Source organism: Pinus tabuliformis, chromosome J, assembly GCF_031772625.1.
Source record: "Pinus tabuliformis cultivar Carrire ecotype Pingquan chromosome J, CPIR1, whole genome shotgun sequence".
Taxonomy (NCBI): domain Eukaryota; kingdom Viridiplantae; phylum Streptophyta; class Pinopsida; order Pinales; family Pinaceae; genus Pinus; species Pinus tabuliformis.
Genome location: NC_142295.1, coordinates 834,207,232 through 834,221,138, shown reverse-complemented (window position 1 = coordinate 834,221,138; position 13,907 = coordinate 834,207,232).

Genomic DNA, 13,907 nt, shown 5'->3' with positions numbered 1-13,907 from the left:
AACCTGAATAGGTTCTTAACACACGAGAACGACACCTGTGCGGCCGCACGATCAAGGAAGTCCTCGTTAAGTGGAAAGACACCTCTCCAGAAGATGCGACCTGGGAACCAGCCACTATTCTTCAGCAGTTTCCACAGCTTCAGCCTTGAGGACAAGGCTATTTTTATGGGGGAGGGCATGTTAGGGTCCAACCCTAACCCCCTTATTTATGTAATAAGGTCGAGTCATAGTTATAGTTAGTTAAAGAGTCAATAAAGCCCATATTAATAATTGTAAGTGGTTGACCCACATTTAAAGAATGGACCACAGTTAGTTGCAAATGGGCCATGGTATTAGATAGATGGTATTAATAAGAACCATGGTACTGACCCATGGTATTGCGTGTATGAATCCTATATAAAGGATAGAGACTCACCTTGAGGAGCGTCATGTCTTATTTTGTAATTGAGCCCAGCTCTATTGGAGGTTGCCCCCTCAAAGAGGCAAGTGAACATTGCTTTCCTTTCTGAATAATAAAATACATGCTGTTATTTCTTATTGTTCTGTGTTCTGGGTATATTTCTTCGCATATTTGGTATTCTGGTATCTTCTCGTAGTTCAAGAGCATAACACAGAACTTGCTCTAATACTAGTGATCTAAAAATTTGATCGTCCTCTGACACTTTGCAAGTTTTGATCAATTTTGGGTCTTCAAATGGTCACTTAGAATAGTTAAGTGTTAAATGAACTTAAGGATGAAATAAAATCATATGAAACCCAACATGATAAAAATGTATAAGAGAACAACCAAGTGATAATGAAGTTCATATAGTGTGGACTATGTCTTTGGGCCCTGCTCCACTAGATAGGATGATTTATTCATTTCAATAACAAAAAGAGTACATTACAAATATTTGACTTGTAGAAATTCCCACCTGTAGATCACCTGATATTGCAATAGACTAAAGCAAAATACTTGATCTACTTCTACGAACAATTTAGCGGAATCTTAATCAAACATGAGCAACATCAATTGAACACATATAACTGATAAGAAGGAATCAATCACACATAACACAGAAGAAATATCCAGGGGAAAGCACCAGCCTAAAACCCCATCTCTGTATTATCATACAAGTGGAAATATAACCAGTATTACAAAAAGAATCAGCTCAAAAGCTATCCTGCTCTCTCTGCAATACCTCTGCTGCTCATAGACAGTCAAAGGCCTCTATCCAACCTCTGGTCTGCCCTCCAAGCCTCCTATTTCTTTGCACAATTTTGATTGGGGTCCAGTGCAGCCACTTGTGTGAATTGGCCTCTTCACACACTCACTAACCTCTGATCCAACTACGCAGTCCTGGAGATGAATCCTTCTCCATGGATGAGCTTCCTTCACAGGAAAAATCCATCCAACTAATAGTACACTGTCCCTCCTCTGATCTCAACTGGGTCTCTGTCTGAACTGACATGCATGAGTTATTCATGAGAGAATATTCAGTTATCTGAAGAACAACAGTTACATGCATGCAAGCATTAACTAACTGAACTCACATTAATTTAAATAAACTGTTTAAATCAATCTAACTGGACTTGACTCAGTTAACTGAGCCAACTAATTACTACTCAAATTAGAACTCATCCTTATCTCTTTAACTGATGGATAAATTCCTCAATTAATAGAGAAACTGTTGCATGTCCTCACATAGACTTCATGTTTGATTTTCCACAACTAATTAACTCATGGTGAATTAATTAATTTATTTTCAAACAACTGTTAAGTTCAAATTCGAATTTTACTTCCTATTTTAGTCCAGGGACTGACTAAAAATAAGAATCCATCGTGAACTGCTAAAAATAGAATGCTATTTTTAGCACTTCCATTTTTCATTCCCTGTTGCTCAATCCAGCACTGGTACCCAAACTGCTATTTATAGCAGTGCTATTTTTAGCATTCTATTTTTAGCATTGTTGCCATTTTCAACACTCCCTCTCAACAAGAAAGGCTTCAACTCGAACCCGATCCTGTACCTTTGGAATGTTCTACATGCAATACTTCTACCAAGTGTGGTTGCTCCAGCAACTCTAGAAACAAAAAAAAACTCCCAACTGACCTCTCTGTTGGGCTAGAAACATACTCTGATGCTAAAGCTCTACTTGCTGTTGACAAGTGCTCCTTCTTTGACCTCTGAGCTGCTGTAACACTCCATGCATCTCGCACCGTTGCACACCTCTCTGTGCCATCCTGCACTGGTGCAACACTCCTGTGCCTCTCGCATTGCTGCAACTTGCTAGCTCCACACAATCCTGGGACTCCTGCACTGTAGCTCTCTCTGCCGCTCCATCCGCATCTGTCTCTACCCAATCAGTCAGTCCTGCTACTCCTCATCGGGGCTCCTGTAGCAAAGTCGAATCAAAGAGGTCGGGTACTGTTGTGGCCAGCAATAACCCCCCTTCTTATTTAGTGTTATTCCTAATACTAAATAAGTGGGGACCCTTAGTTAAAATTAAAAAAAAAAATCAAAGTAGTGTTTAAATTTCTTTTTTTGAATAAATTACCATCATAAGCTTAGGAAGCCCCCCTTTGAAAATTCAGAAAAATCTAAGTTTTATGATAAGATAAGACGCAAATCTTTCCTTAGGAATATCGCATCGCAAAAAGATAACAAGATACCTCCTTATGAGCTGAATTTTAAACATTGCGAGATTGCGATGTGCGATAATGAAATATCGCATCGCATGCAACGCAATTTACAACGAAACACTTTAATTTGCCGATATGCGATGACGCTGATCGCAAAATCGCAGTTCGCAGAAAACAGGTTAACAAAGATTGTCATACATAACATTCTTGTGATCTGCGATATTGCGATTTCGCGATGTAGCGACAATGCGATAACGCAATGTCACGAGCGATCAACTTTGCGATGTTATGATTTTGCGATATCGCGATATTGCGAAGCAAATCGCAAAATCGCTCCATCGCAGATCTTTCGGGCACGTTATTCAAGAAAAGTATTTTCCATAAGCTGACACCTGGATATACACTTTAATGCTAATAAATGAATTAGTTGCCAGTTATTAATGGAATATGGGTTTGTGCTTATTGAAAGAATAATCTCACGTAAGGTGGTATGCTTGATGTGTCTGCGGCATTTAAAACTTTCCCATCACCCTTCCTTGTCATTCATTTTCGCTTCACTTGTGAATTGCAGGAACAGAGAACAGAGGATGATACAAAGCAATACGCATGTTAAAATGGGAAAGAAAAGAAAAGCCCCGAGCTCTAAAGAAAAGGAGATGGCGCCCTTGTATACAGACATGGCATGTAACAGAGACGCAAGAATTACTACGTGGGAAGGCATGTATAATCTGCTTGAAGAGGAGAATCCCAGAGTAATGGAAGTTGTTGCTACTGCGGGCTCAAATGGTTCTTCTGAAGCATCCCTCATAGAGTTAGCTTGTTCATTCTTACATCAGATAGTAGCAAGACCCAAAATTCTCCCATACACGGACATGGTGAAGTGGATACTGGAAAACGCAGATATCAGAAACAGACAGTTTAAAACTCAGGGTCAGGGACTTATCGGCTCATTTGCTACACAGGATTTAAGGCTCATGTATCATTTACCGGAGCCACAAGCAACTTATAACAAGCAGTTTATGGAGAAATTTGCAAAAGAAAATCAGGACCTGGCAGAAACCATCAAAGACTGGTCCAGGAGGGACGAACCGCTGAAGAAAGATAAACATGGTATGTACAGTACTGGTTCTCTTACCTCCCCATATTGCTTTGTTGCTGCCATGCTCTGTAGATTGTTTGGAATGCCAGATATCAACAAATTTTCATCTGAATGGCTACCGTTATTGGATGCTGCCACAAATGCCACTATTGTAGATTGGGCCAAAATCTTATCTGAAAATCTAGTCACGGCCATTGTAAGTTACCGATCTAAAAGAATTGTCTCTCAGAGAATCTATCCTCCTTTTTACCTATCGGCGTATGTAATGGATGCGATATGTTATGTTTCTAAGTTTCCTATAATGGGTTGGAAGTGGACAACTCAAGACCCATTACCTATTCATGTATATCATATAGAATTATGGGACTCTAAGTTCACTCCATACTTCTACCAGATTTGTCATGAAATTATGCTTCCCTTATACAGAATTCTGTATGATAAAGAACTCCGAGATGCTCTCCTGAAGCAGAGGTAGACATCCTCCCTGTCGCAAGATGGTTCGGGGAGGAATTGTTTACTTATGTCAGGGTATTTGGAAGTTCTGCTTCCCCTCATGTCCTACCTTTGTATATCCCTGATAAACTGTTAGCTCGAGAGATTGCCTATCAAACCTGTGGGGAAGGCGGTCTAACTAAAGATTTGAAGGACAAAAAGAAGGCTATATGGCCACAGTTTCCTGTAGCCTGTGGGGCCTTTTCGCTATTTGATATAGGCCACACATTCACAGAAGTAAATAATATAACATGTCTACAGTTATTCAAATTTTCAGGAAGACCATTTGACCCTCATGATGTTACCAAGAATTTCACCACTGCAGTCAAGATAAAAGTGTTCTCTGGAGAAAAATATTTATTCGATGATATATTCCAACAAAAAGGCACACTTGAAGAAATTCTGCATGCAACCCAATTGCAATTCTCTCCAAAAGAATTTCAAAAGTTCAAAATATACAGGGAAAGAAGGTTAGCCAGTATTCCTCTGGAGAAACTACGCTTAGAACCCACAAGGGAACCAACTCCAAGCATTAGTCTTAGTGGAAGTTCAGGCACTAACGGATCTAAATCCAGGTCTAGAAAAGAAACATCTGAACATTCTAAAAGATCCGAAAGTGAACAAGATAAGAGCGAAGGGTCAGTAAAAGATACTACCCAGTCAACGAAACTTCTACAACAACAGGTTTTTACCTCTCCACAAAGAGATCCTCCCCCTCTCGTTATTCAACCACCACCAGTCACAACCGAACTAGATAAAGAATGGGAAACCTTCAACGACTTGATCAATCTTGAAGGAAAAACCATAAAAACACCTGCGAGCGATGCACAGGTAACAAAAGTAGTCACAAGAACAGTCAGCAATGTCTCAGATATGGAGCATATTCCTATTGCCCCATCCTCTGAGCTTATGCTCAAAATAGAAGAAATTCCTCCTCTTGATGTATTTTATAGCCCACAGCATAAAGCATCTGAGGTACAACAATTGTTAAAAGAAAAGGAAGACCAGAAACAAGCTTTGCAACAACAGTTGCAACAAGCCAACGCCAACAATGAAGCACAGAAACAGCTTGAGAGGTTACAGCAGGACTTCCAGTGAATGCAGATAGGATATCAGAAAAGTTTGGATGAGAAAGGAAAGCAGTTACAGGATTTACAGGAGATGCGAAAGGACAATCCTAAACTTACAGAATTCATCACAGAGTCCATTTCCTTGAATGAACAATTACTACAGCAACAGGAAGCGTTGGGCCAAAAGATATCGCAGTGGAGCTATTATTGTGAAATAAGTGATAAAACCACTAATCAAGTGGTAGATTTACGAAGTGACTATGATTTAATTGATAAACGGGTGACTGAATATTTGGCTTGGCAAGAAACAGGCGAAGGAAAAAGAGCAGGTGCACCAAGGATAAACGAAAATCACAAAGAAATGCTCTTTAATAAATGGGACGAGCAAATCGGGGAGGCAGAGCAAGCAGCAGAAGGAGCAGCCACAGAAGCAAGCAGTATTATTGATTGTGTAAATGAAAATTTGCACAGGGCAAATTTGATCATAGAGACCACTCCAGGATTTTACCTAATGCACAGCAACTACAGGCAGATTGGAAGAAGAAGGCCCAAGAAAAGACAGAAGCTATCCAAGGGTTAACCAAGTTAAACTGGGATTATTACTGGGCATACTTGGTAAAGCCACATAGCCAATGGATGACTCTTAAGTGCATCATCAATTCGGCCGAAAAGATAGTGCCAGATCTTGTTGATTCTGTTTTCTCAGCTCAGCTAAAATTGGAAGTCGGCCAGCCGACTCTTCTCAAACAGATGCTGCATGCATGCGATTTCAAGGATCAAATACAAAAGTAGTTTAATTTTAGATTCAATTTTTAGTTTAATTTTGTTTTATTTTCCTGAAAAGAGGATGGTCATTTAAACTGCATCCTATATTTTTGTAATAATTTATTTTTAGATTTAGTTAGTAGTATTTAAACCCTTCTCATGCATTTAGAGAAGGGTCCTGAAATTTATCAAAAACTTATCCCCAAAACATGCACTTTTGTACCCTCTGAGGAGGTTTTGATGAATGAATGGAACATGATTTATTAATGTTTGCATTTGATATCTGCTACTGATGTTGCACTTTTGTACTCTTAGTAGACATTTGATCAAGAAGAGATAAATCGTTATCACTTGAAGCTCATGAGTAGGACTAGTTATAAATGGTATTCCTATCTCTTAACTATTTCTGCCTTGTGTTAGAGAGATTTTCAGTTCAGTTATTTATATATTGATGTATGAATGCCTGAGTTATCATTTGGCACTTTTGTACGGTGATAGCTATTTATTTGTGCTTAGTGTATGAATAACTTATTATGCGATATGTGTTTCACAACTGTTTCGTCTAACTTCTTATACGAAGTGGTTCATCTTTATTGAATTCTTTTCTCATAGCAGCTGAATGATCTTTATTACCAGTTGTTGTTTGAAATCATTTTAGATCGCATAGAAGAAAGATTACACCCCGGGTTAGTGTAGATTTACATATTTTTGTTTATTAGAATATAATTTCCTTATTATTAGATTAGAATTAGAGTAGAAGTATTCCATTTAGAAACTGTTAGAAACAGAAATATCCATCTTTCTCACACACACACACATAAATTGGGAAATTGGTCCCATATCCCCAGTCGGACCCGCTATACCAAACGAAAAAGGAGCTGCCAACCAAGGTTCGGACCGGGCGGGTATCCCCTTTGTTGTAGACCTGATTTTCGAGGCTTCAACAGGTACCTCAAGGATCCTGGCCCTTCTCCTTGGGACGATCACTCCACATCGCCCCACCTCCTACCTGGAGGTATGGTTGCATGTGATCCCTCTACCCACCTGGCTCGAAGTTTCCCCCTACTGGAGGTCTCTGCATGAGTGGATGCCTCCACTCTGTCTCCTCTCAGCTTCCCCAGTTGTGGCTGCTCCACAATCTCTTGAAGCTGCTTCACCAATTGTGGCTCCTCCACAGTTGTCTGAGACTTCTTCTGGCGCTGCACGTTGAGAGGTAATGTACTCTCCCTCTCAACCACCAAGTCTCCATCAGTTGCCTTGCTACTCAAGGCTTTGCATGTATCTTGAACCTCAAGAGCATACAAGTTCTTGACCCATGAACCAATCTGCTTCACCTGTCTAGTGATGATGTGTCTAAGGAAAACCTTTCCCTTACTGAAGACTACATAATAGCCTCTGTCTTCCAGCATCACGATCGACACCAAGTTTCTTTTCAGTCCTGGTACATACTTGACATCGGTCAAGGTAAGGCGAGCTCCATGCTCCCTCTGAAAAATAACCGTGCCTACACCTAAGACACTATACTTTTCATCATTACCCATCGCTATGAGTATCTGGAGATCTTTCTCCTCCAAAGTACTGAACAAACTCTTGTCGCCGGTCATGTGGAAAGAAGCTCCACTGTCAAGAAACCAACCACTTCCCACCATGGATGAAACCATGCATGCGAACAGTGTGAAATCCAACTCGAACTGTGAGGCCAGTGCCTCACCTTCTGATCCTTCCACGGATCCCTTCTTGGATTTCCTCAGTGGACAATTTGTAGCAAAATGGCCCACCTCATGACAATGAAAGCATCACACTTTTGATTTGTCAAACTTCTTCCCACCATGGGAAGAACTGGATTCGGAATGAGAAACCTTCTCCTTCCCCTTCTTCGCCTTACTTGATAAGGCACTGTTTTCTTCATCCTCCATGGATGAAGAACCATCTCTGGTGCTTCTTCTTATCTCCTCCTGCATCAAATCCAACCAAAGTCGTTCCCAATCTGGCAGTTTCTCTCTTCCATTAACCGAGTCCTGGTAGCTATGCCAACTCTTAGGAAGATCGAGGAGTGCAAGACTCACCATGTCATCATTAGCTATCGCGATCCCTACACTTCCAAGCTCATCCCTGCATGTGGTGAGCTTGTTCAGATACGTAGAGATCGTGTCGCCCTTTTCACACTTGATCTTTCGAAGCTTGTCTTTCAGTGCCAGCTTCCTTTGATCACTGCTATTCTGATATAGATCTTTCAATGTTTTCCACATTGAAAATGGTGTCTCCTTCCCATGGAGACTCGAGACTATGTGATCTCGAACTCCCTCCAGAAGGATTCTCCTTGCTCTAGCCACACATTTCTTCCATTCAACCAATTCAGCAGCACCAGTCGACTTGGGGACTTCTTGATCAATGAAGTCCTTTAGACCGTTATCCTCTAGTACTGCTTCCATGCAATCCTTCCAGGCTATATAATTCAAATTGCCATCAAGGGCATATTCGAGTCTCAAACCATTGAACGCCATAGGTGAAATAGAGATGTGATAAAAACTCGATTTATATATTCAGGAATCACAAACTTCAACTTCTCCCTTCTTGAATACTATTCTTCCTTGATCACCTGTGCTCTGATACCATGTAGAAATTCCCACCTGTAGATCACCTGATAATGTAATATACTAAAGCAAAATACTTGATCTACTTCTACAACCAATTTAGCGGAAGCTTAATCGAACATGAGCAACATCAATTGAACACATATAACTGATAAGAAGGAATCAATCACACATAACACAGAAGAAATATCCAAGGGAAAGCACCAGCCTAAAACCCCATCTCTGTATTATCATACAAGTGGAAATATAACCAGTGTTACAAAAAGAATAAGCTCAAAAGCTATCCTGCTCTCTCTGCAATACCTTTGCTGCTCATAGAAAGTCAAAGGCCTCTATCCAACCTCTAGTCTGCCCTCCAAGCCTCCTATTTCTTTGCACAATTTTGATTGGGGTCCAATGCAGCCACTTGTGTGAATTGGCCTCTTCACACACTCACTAACCTCTGATCCAACTACACAGTCTTGAAGGAGATGAATCCTTCTCCATGGATGAGCTTCCTTTATAGGAAAAATCCATCCAACTGATAGTACACTATCCCTCCTCTGATATCAACTGGGTCTCTGTCTGAACTGACATGCATGAGTTATTCATGAGAGAATATTCAGTTATCTAAAAAACAACAATTACATGCATGCAAGCATTAACTAACTGAACTCACATTAATTTAAACAAACTGTTTAAATCAATCTAACTGGACTTGACTCAGTTAACTGAGCCAACTAATTACTACTCAAATTAGAACTCATCCTTATCTCTTTAACTGATAGATAAATTCCTCAATTAATAGAGAAACTATTGCATGTCCTCACATAGACTTCATGTTTGATTTTCCACAACGAATTAACTCATGGTGAATTAATTAATTTATTTTCAAACAACTGTTAAGTTCAAATTCGAATTTTACTTCCTATTTTAGTCCAGGGACTGACTAAAAATAGGAATCCATCCTGAACTGCTAAAAATAGAATGTTATTTTTAGCACTTCCATTTTTCATTCCTTGTTGCTCAATCCAGCACTGGTACCCAAACTGCTATTTATAGCAGTGCTATTTTTATCACTTCTATTTTTAGCATTTCTTGTTGCCATTTTCAACATGACTCATAGAGTAAACCTCCTTCTGGAGTGGCACTGTTTCTCCTTCAAAAAAACATTCTCCTTCAAAGAAATCTTACTCATTAGTTAACTCTATTTATCAAAGAAATGATGGCGCCAAAAGAAAAAGAATCTCTCGCTAAATGTGGCAACAAGTCCTCATACTCATTCTAAGATCAAAAAGCACAAGCTCATCTGCTTCAATAATGAAGTGTCGAAATGGTCTTTCTCCACAATCATACTGAGAATAAATTAAAAAACCGACTGCTCTAATGAAGAAACATATGCTGCAAATGTGACTGGAACACCCAAAAACCCCTATGTAGGCTCTTCTTGGGATAAAAAAGGTTGAAAAATGGCCAAGATAGGCTTCCTTGTTCCTTTTTCTACTATCTATCCTACAAATTCACCAAAATTTGCAACGTTTTCCTCCTTTGACAGAACCACCATACAATTCGGCACGGGAGCAACGAAAATTCCACTGAAAGTGGTCATCTTGTCGAGTTGTTAACTTGACTCTCATGACCTAAGTTTCTGCCCATTTTAAACGATCATGTGGTAGTCCATATGGCTAGGGACACATGCTAGAGCCCATGCGCTCGTCGACTCTGTCACACCTAGTCACGTTAGGGGCCATATGGCCGCGGGCTTGGCGCCATGCGCCAGACCCTCCACCGCAAGCCCCATTGGTGGTCTCGTGCCATAAATGGAACCTAGGGCCAGGGCTAATCACCCCACCCCTTCTGCTTCATGCCGTTGGTTACACTAGCTAGTTGTGGGTAGTAAATGGAATTGGGGGTTGGGCTAACTAACCGCCCCCTCTGCCTCCACCTTTTAACTGTGGTCATAGGTATATCATGTGGTTCGGGGCAAGGGCCACATGCCCACCCCCTCCACCTTTCCTCTGCAATGTGGTCATGCGTTGTGTGATATGACCCGGGGACGGGCTGGTCGGGCTAGCCCACTAGCCCCCACCCCCCCAAATACGTTGACCACTTCACCTCAAATATAAATGCTACTCATAATATAACAAGAACCAATGCAATGGTATGGTGGTATTATGATACATTATTTAACCAAAGGTCGTAGGGTCGACCCCTGCTGGGGTCGATTGGACCCCAAACCAAATTTTGCATGGGACCCGAGGATCACGTGGCACCTCCTGATTGGTCCACCAAAAAATCAAAAACTAATAAAATGTCGCCACCCAGGCCTGTACGACATGCCACATGTTAGCACGAGGTTGGCCTGTTTGACCACCGTACTTACAGTCAGCGTGTTGACGTCAATACCACGTCATTGTATGACCTGTCGAGTCACCCTTGCACATTGAAGTTTTATCTATTTTCCAAAAACTTCATAATACAATACTTTCACACATGGTGTTGGATTGAGGCAATTCAAGCGTCGTTGGAATCAGAACAACGAGATCTATGATTTGGCACCGGTTTCAGGTGATTTCAAGAATTTTGATTTTTGAGCATATTTTTGATCCCCTTGATCAAAGAGTAACTACAAACCCCTAGGGAAGGAAAAGTTATAGATCATTAATCTGTTGGAAAAATCATCAAGAACTTATGTAAATGGGGATAGTAGAGGTGTGGAACATAGAGAAGGAAAAATATATGAGTAAATAGATTCACAAAATTAGTAGGCAAGAAGAGGAATACTAGCGACTTAAATCACGCAACATGTGGCTAAAGGCATGTGATCAAAATTCATCCTTCTTTCATAAGCAGGCAAAGGCTCGAGAGATTTGAAATCAAGTCAAAGAAATTATTTCTTGAGTACAAGCCAAAAGTTTCAACTTTCTCATGAATTAAGAAAGAAGCCTTCCTACACTTACATGCACTTTATTAAGAAAGTAAGGAGAACAATTGAGTAAAAGAAAGACAATTTCTTTCATGTTTACCATTCATAATAGAGGAGGAGGAAGTCAATGAGGCAATATGGTCTTCAGATGTCGTCAAAGCCCCCGAATGATATGGGTTTTCAATTAGCTTCTTTTGATGCTTTTGGACTATGATCAAAGAAATTTAATGAGAATGCACAACTCGTCCATAATAAAATCTAAATTCGGAGGAGGCACAAATTCCTCTTTTCTTGCCTTAATCCCCGAAGAATCTAAGCCTCTATATTTTTCTCGTTTCAAACCCATCTCCTTATGCAACTCAGCATTACAAAATCCTCACAAAGGTCATAGCTTTCACGCTTAGGAAAATTTTGCTAGCAATAATATAAAAAAAATCAAGGAGGATTCATGCAATGCCACCATATTTTAGATAACATCATTTTAGTCCAATAGTTTATTCATTCGAGTAAATATAGAGGAGAACCAGGCATCATCATCAAATTGGAGATGGCCAATGCCTTCGATTGGGTAAGACATTCTTTTCTATTCTCGGTGTTGGAAAATTTTGGCTTTTGTAATGATTTTATCAAATGGATAAAGGCTTTCATTGGCGCCCCATGGATTGTTCCTTTGGTTAATGGACAGGCCACGTCCTTTTTCTCGGCTTCATGGGGACTGAGGCAAGGTTTCCCCCTTTTCCCTCTGTTATATATTTTGTTTTCAGAAATTTTTAGTATAAATCTTGAAATGGTGAGGGTAGATGGATGATTGAAAGATCTTAATATCACCAGGAATGTTAAAGATGTTAATCACTCGCAATTTGTGGATGATACACTTCTAATAGGAGAAGCCTCCAATATAGTTGCAACTCAATTCAAACAAGTATTAGATTCCTATCTAGATCTTTTAGGGTGTCTAATAAATAAATAAATAGAAAGAGTAAATTATATGGATAGAATTTTAATGATTCCACAATGCTAGAAATCTCAAATTCTCTAGAATTTCCAATGAAAAAAGGGTGGAGATCCTTTAAGTACTTAGGAATTCCTATCTTTCTAGGGGCCACTAATATGGACATTTGGAGTGAATTCATGCAAAAGTTCAGAAAGAAAATTCAATCTTGGGGGGCACAACGACTTAATCCTGTAGGATGAACAATTATAGTTAAAGTGGTTCTTTTAGCACTTCCCATATATCTTAGCTCAGGAATTTTGGCTCCGAAAGGGGTAATTAATCAAATTACTACCTTAATTAGAAAAATCCTTTGGAAAGGAGGTAAACACAGTGAAAAGAAGCTTCACTTGGTGCACTGGAATATTGTTTGACTTCCAAAATAAAACGTAGGACTGGCAATAAAAGATCCATATTTTATGAATCTAGCTCTTGGAGCAAAGATTATATGGAAACTCATTTTTTATTCCAAAGAATGGTGGAAAATGGCCTTTGTGAGGAAGTATTTTCATAAAAATCGACTTCTCAAAGTGAACTCAGTAGAATGGGAAAGTGTAGGCTCCAAGATTTGGAAGCTTTGTAAGGAAGGAACCCAAGGATTTTCAACAATGGAGATTGAAGAGAAATCAATTCTCTTTATTTTTTGACAAAGCTTCTAAAGTAAATTTGGGGATGGCAGGATCTGGACGGGTTATTCTTTGCCCCGATGAACAAACAGAGACAAAATATGCTTGGGGATTGGGTCAAGTGACCAATAATCAAGCTAAATATTTGGCACTCTGATAAGGTTTGGAAATAACAATAACAAGGAAGATTACCAAACTAATAGTTTATGGAGACTGAATTGTTGTTATCCGTTAGTTGTGGAAACTCAAAGGGACACAAATTCCAAGTATTTCTTCGATTCTTCAAAGGATTATTATTCAAACAATGTAATTCAAGCAAATTGATTTTTTTCATGTCTTAAGGAAACTAAACTGAGTAGCAGATACCATGGCTAATCAAGGGGATACTTTGGAGTAAGGGAAGTTAATTCTGGATCAGGGATCACATTTCTTCTCTCCTATCCCTTAATCATGGAATGAAAGAACAAAAATCTCTATTGCATTGGAAAAAAAAATCATTAGAATCCTTGAAAAAAGCATATTGGTGAATTTCATTTCATCAAACAGAATGTCCTCAGCTTGAAAACAGAGGCAAGTGGGCTTGGAGAGGATGCTTGAGTTAATACTCCAGTCAAGTTGCCCCAAGGAAATTAATCCTCGTCTTAATCAACACAATAATTGGCGATTAGTAGTTATAGTTAGCATCCTCATGGGGCTTTAAGTGTTAAGTCTTAAGGAACTAGCACGATTTATATCAAAGATG